The sequence below is a fragment of the Amphiura filiformis genome, chromosome 2 (genome assembly GCF_039555335.1).
Source record: "Amphiura filiformis chromosome 2, Afil_fr2py, whole genome shotgun sequence".
NCBI classification, from domain to species: Eukaryota; Metazoa; Echinodermata; class Ophiuroidea; order Amphilepidida; family Amphiuridae; genus Amphiura; species Amphiura filiformis.
Genome location: NC_092629.1, coordinates 74320819 through 74325672, shown reverse-complemented (window position 1 = coordinate 74325672; position 4854 = coordinate 74320819). Strand labels below are relative to the sequence as shown.

The 4854-nt window shown below is 38.5% G+C and overlaps 1 long non-coding RNA gene across 1 annotated transcript; it reads right to left on the bottom strand.

The window, feature by feature from the left end:
* Positions 1 to 780: 780 nt before the first annotated feature.
* LOC140146605 (uncharacterized) lies at positions 781 to 3785 on the bottom strand. The gene is made up of 3 exons (XR_011858269.1): positions 3516 to 3785; positions 1580 to 1715; positions 781 to 1058 (listed from the first exon to the last, which is right to left on the bottom strand). It is a non-coding gene; the product is annotated as an uncharacterized lncRNA (long non-coding RNA).
* Between the last annotated feature and the right edge of the window lie 1069 nt (positions 3786 to 4854).

Below are 4854 nucleotides of genomic sequence, written 5' to 3'. Positions count from 1 at the left end.
AAATGGGAATGTCAGATAAATGCTAATATGGGGAGCCCAAACAAATCAAAGCCTATAGATTGGAAACTACGACTTGAACAACACCTGACAGCCTCCATTTGTTTTTATCAGTCAAAGTGTATATAACATCATAGACTGGGGCTTGTATTGTGCTGGTGCCATCATAGGCTCTGTTCTCACCAACAGTCAAATCAACCACATACTTATCCGAGGCATCAGTGGAATGAATCAGGACCAATGACATTGCCTTGAGGAACACCACCATTTAAGTAAGACCCCTGGTCTGAATATTCATCTTTATATTTCAATGACTCTTTTCATTAAATTTAATTTTTTATCAGTCATGGTTTTCCCTTTTGTAGATAAATGATGCATGAATTTCAAACATTGTGCGATATTTGTCGTTGGAGCTTGCAATTTAGTTCTTTAAGACTTTAAGGGATCAGAAAAACTTTGGTAGAAAAAATACACCTTACTCAGAAAAAAGTTAAAAGCCCTACAAAGTATTCATCATGTCATCATGTACCGAAACATCTTAGATGGTGCAAACTATTCATTATTTGAATTGGTATCAAAAATCATACAATTAGAGTAACTGTTTAGGAAAATCTTAAAGAGTGTTTGAAATGTTATCCCCATGGAGCCAAAAATGTGACCCTTGAAATTTTTGTTTATATTAAAATAGAGAACATAGTGCTTTTATAGATCAAACAATACTTTTTCAGATTCATTATGATCAGAGGAATACTTTGGTGGGGTTTTTAACAAGATATGAAATTTGACGCCTGTTTAACCTTTGATTCTTTTCTGACCAAGATGCATTGTTGTCACCAAAGTTTTTCTTATTCTTTGAGGTATGATATTAAAGCTGATGGGTTGGGTTCTTGATGTCTTGATATTGTGCAACTGTGCCCTATAGGTCAGTTTCACTGTGGTACAATATCCAATTGCCAAATGAAGATATTTCATGTAGGGACGATCATCCATCCTATTCTCTGGTCTTTAGCTTGTTGCTGTATCTAGGCCAGTTCCTTCCTGTGCAATGTGCAAATTTTCATCTGAAAAAAGAACATAATTAAAGACAAGTTTAGACAAGACATTTTAATACTAAAAACTAAAACAAGTCTAAAATGGAAAGTGCACAAAGACTGTTTAAAGATGTTTGTTTGATTCAGTATTTGTATTACTATTTCATTAATGGGACATTCAGAGATTCTGAGTTTTATGATTCTAAAGATTTTCAGGAAAGATCGTTTTCATATAGTCACATGAGATCATAATCATCTTTTAGTAAATTGTGCATTCCAAGGGCACTTGTTTGTTTATTATTATTAAAGGGACATTCAAGAGATTTTGAGTTTTATTGTAAATACAAATTTAGTTTTATGGCGACCCTACATACACACATCAAAAGTAGTGGAAAAGTCATTTCGGCATGTCACGTGGAACATTATCGTTTAGTGCCTTGTCACATGGCAGGGATCATTGTCTTTTAATAGTGAAATTATGATTGTACCACTACCACATCATGAAATCAAAATATTAGCATGTGCCTTAAAATCAAAAAACTTACACATACCAGGTCTTTTATATGGAACACAATCTGTTCGTTCTGGACTAAACTCTGTAGACGTAGACGTTAGTTGCATCGACACATTCTCCTCACAACTATCATGTGGCTAAGTTGCTGCAACAGTTCACTTCAAGGCACCGACCTAATTGAATGAGGAAAGTACAAGAAACATGATTTTTACCGGTATGTTGTTATTTTATTAGCCAAGCCGATAGTAGGCCTAACTTTTCAGAATTTAATACTGACCTGACCCGTGACCTGAATAGTCTTTAAAAATTTAAGATAGGCCTAAGCCTTATATAATAGCCCGCCCTATTATTTATCAATTAGCCTAGGCCTCAGTGTTTTTTACCCTTCAATCTTTTAATGACATGTCATTTGAATAAAATAGTAAGCCCGGCCTCAACTTCCTATTCGCAGCCTAATCTGTGCAAGCCTAGCTGCCCTAGGCATGTGCCCTCTACACAAGGTGTATCTTCTTTGATCCAGACTACACACATATACATTGATTGTCACTGACAGGCCTATTGTGAACCAAAATTGCTGTAATAGCCTAGAAATCATACAAAAAGGTGACCCTTTTAGACTAGTCCTAGCCTAAGTTAGGCACAGATCGTAGGCTATGTTTATACTGTAGGCCTATCACCTGTTTGCCAGACTATGACGTGTTTATTTATATTCTGAACTGAAGTTTTAGTAGATTTAATAACGGCCTCTCAGTTTGCCCCGATCATATTCATTTTTTTGCACAATTTCTTATGCTTGCATCGTATATAGGCCTATCATTTGTGTCTCGCATTGTCTTTAATACGCCCTGCTAGGCCACGGTGGCACTGTAGTGAGGGGCACGGACAAGGTGGCACACGTACAGTGGCCTAAAACTTTGACCCTCCCCCAGCAACATTACATGAAGGAAGGAGTCTGCCCCAATCACCTTGTCCTTGATAGGTATGTTCATAAAATTTTGAAGTTCAATATTTTTAGCTGAAAGTTTTTTCATTTGAAAGAGAATCAAATTACCTAAACAATAAGGGGTCAATCATGTTTCTAGTGCATATACTTTTGAAGTTACAGACAAAATAGTGTCACCAAATTGTCCAAAATTGTGTGTGTGAAATTGTGACAGTAGGCACATGTACAATGTACACTACTGTATGTGACCCCAGATGACCTCCTATTCTTTACTGTAAGAAAGCTGTTTTGGATGGTCTTGATTTGCACACAAATTGCTTTTGCGCTTTAACGAGCGTCCACTTGGTGGAACATAGATTGCACTATGTGATAGCTTATGAATCCATTATTATGCCAGTACCAACATAAGTCAACATCACTTAGGTTTTGGTTGTCAAAATTAATTTTTAGTAATTTTTTCCATTGAGCCCCACAGTAAAGCCTTTTTTGGACCGTACAGGCACATTCCACTTCCCTATGGACGAATAGCGCCACCTATAGTGTGTGATGTGAGCCTGACTATCCTTGAAAGAGAGATGGGCACTCCGGCCTGTTTGTTTGTTTGTTTACCCAGGTTGGTCCGTTAGGAACACATGCTAATGTTAATTAACACAGGCGTGTCCCCTTTTTTTAGGGCGACAAATCCGGCATAGATAGGCCTCTCACTCATTTTTTTATTATTTAATTTAGTCTAGCATGTCCAGATATTTAATTACGCCTAATACACATTTAAACTGTCACTGAACAGAGAATACTCCCCGGGGATGACTCGAATCACAGTGACAGTATGCTTTAAAGTTTTTATCATGTTTATAGGCTAGGCTAGCCTGGCAATAATGTGCATTTTACATCTGTCAACATACAGTTTAACAGTAACAAAGCACCACGTATTCATGGTATTATAAATAATATTAATTAGCACGTTTTTTAATATCAAACTGGTGATGAATTGAAATACAGCTTACTTAAGTTATCGGCTTCAGTTACTTACCGAACATTCGAGACAACTGAAGTGGTTATACTGTGACGAAAAATGCCAAAAACACCAACGGAAAATCACGGAGTATGCAACCCACATCACGTACAGTCCAATAGGAAAATTGCGTGTGTTATCTACGGTGATTTGGCGAACCTTTCTTTCCAAAATCTTTTACAATTCAAGAGTTACTGTGTGCCCAATATGATCTAAGTCAGCAAATCTTTACATGCACAACATTTGAAGACATAAACATCAGGAAATTTTGACTTTTTTGGTTTAAAACTGAGAAAATGATGATGTTTCTTCGTAACTCGTCGTCACGGCCAAATATGAGTGAGTACGCGCATCACGGTGATCGCTGGGCGATTCGATTAGGAATGCAAAAACACGACAAGAGTACCTTCATTGCTACTTCACACATGGGGTACACAGTAGGTGACACATGAGGTACACAGTAGGTGACACATGGGTACACAGTAGGTGCGGCTACTGTGCAGGTACTTCCATGGAAGGACTATTAGAAGTACCCACACTATGGTGTGCCTATAAGTCACCTACTCGGTACACCGCAGTTGACTCGGAGGTGACGCATGGTGGAGTACCGACATAGGTACTCAACTACTGGAGTATCTACAGTATGGTGGCCGACGCTGGTACTTTGGTGTAGTACCAACGTCGGCTACCACGGGATGGGGTACTCGGTAGTAGCAGCAGTAGTACCTGCAAAGTACCAGTGCAGCAGAGGTACACCGTCGCCAGGAATCTTGTAGTGTACCCAACATTCTTAGCAATTCAATACAGATGAAAATAATAAGGGTTTACAAGTTTAAATAACATTTCCATAACGTTTTCCTTCATAAATTGAAGAAAATGAGTAGGCCTACTTGCAGGAAGAAGCTCGGCTTATGAGGTCAACGGCCGGGAGTCAGCGCGTGATACGCGTCATCTTTTGCGCTCCGCGTGAGATGGGCGCGGTGACATGCGCGTGTACGCAACACTAGCAAATCGTGGATCGTGTTAATTGGGTTCCAACGCTGCGTGACGCAGCTTGTTTATGCCCTGCGTGCTGGTCATAAACGGTATTTATGACCAGCAAAAAAGGAAGCAAATCCAATCAGAAACGTCGTTATATCGTGAGTATGTATGAAGCCATATTACTCTTTTGGTTCATTAGAGTTTGTTACAGAACCGTCGAGGGTTCCATAGAAAACAAATTTTAGACCCTTTTTCTCTGAGCGTGTATTATCTTTTTTTTTTTTTTTCTGTTGTCTTCAGTAGATAGCTAAACTTTTCATTGTTCTCTGTGCCTCTATACCTCTGTTTCTCTCCATCTCCGTCATATTATTTAACA